Here is a 964-nt window from a genome sequence, read left to right as displayed (position 1 = left end):
GGCACTGCTGAGTTTTTCACTTGGTTTTTCCAGCTTTTTCTTTAACTTTTCAAGACCTCTCCTCATCAGGAGAGGAAAGGGAGGAGGGCAAAGATTTGGCTTGGATTCATCTCTTGGAGGTGGGAACTCTCAGCATCCCTGGAGAATCGTGGTTTCTTGGAGAGGGAGATGGGGGACAGGAGGAGTCAGAGGTGAATTTTATGGCACTTTAATCCCTGGCACAGCAGCAGGTTTACTGATTAACCAAGGTTAATTTTCCTAGCAGATCATTGACAGAGCTTAGAATAAACCTCAAAGTGTGTGGTTTTCAGGCCAGTACTCACCCCTCATCCTTCTAGCAACTCACCCACCTCCTATCAAAGTTGCACAAAACCAGCAGGAAGATCCCTAATGGTAAAGGACCATTAACTCCTGGTTATCCCATGTGGAATACAATGCTGGCTGCCTCTGGATTTGCTACAACTCTGCTCGTTGAACCTAATTAATCTCTCTGCATCTCAACCTCCTTATATTTAATTTTTCAGATAATAATATTTACTCATTTTCCAGGAGTGTTTTGGGGTTTAAGCTGCTTGTACTGTAGAATAAGGTTTGGACACCTTGGTACAAGAGGATATTGAGGATATTCTCTGGAATACATCCAGGGAAGAGCAACAAAGCTACTGAAGTATCTGGAGCAGCTGAGGGACCTGGAGGTGTTTTCCCTGGAAAAAAAGAGGCTGGGAAGAGACCTCCTCACTCCCTACAACTGCCTGGAAAAAGTTTTTAGGGAAGGGGTGGGGTGGAGTTGATCTCTTCTTCCAAGTAACAAGTGACAGGGGGAGAGGAAATGGCCTCAACTTGCCCAGCTTGGATATTAGGAACAATTTTTTTCCTGAAATGGTTGTCAATTCACTGGCACAGGATGCCCAAGGCAGTGGTGGAGTCCTCATCCCTGGATTTATAAACCACGGAGAGGTGGGAA

Source organism: Calypte anna, chromosome 2 (genome assembly GCF_003957555.1).
Source record: "Calypte anna isolate BGI_N300 chromosome 2, bCalAnn1_v1.p, whole genome shotgun sequence".
NCBI classification, from domain to species: Eukaryota; Metazoa; Chordata; class Aves; order Apodiformes; family Trochilidae; genus Calypte; species Calypte anna.
This window is presented reverse-complemented; position numbering follows the sequence as displayed.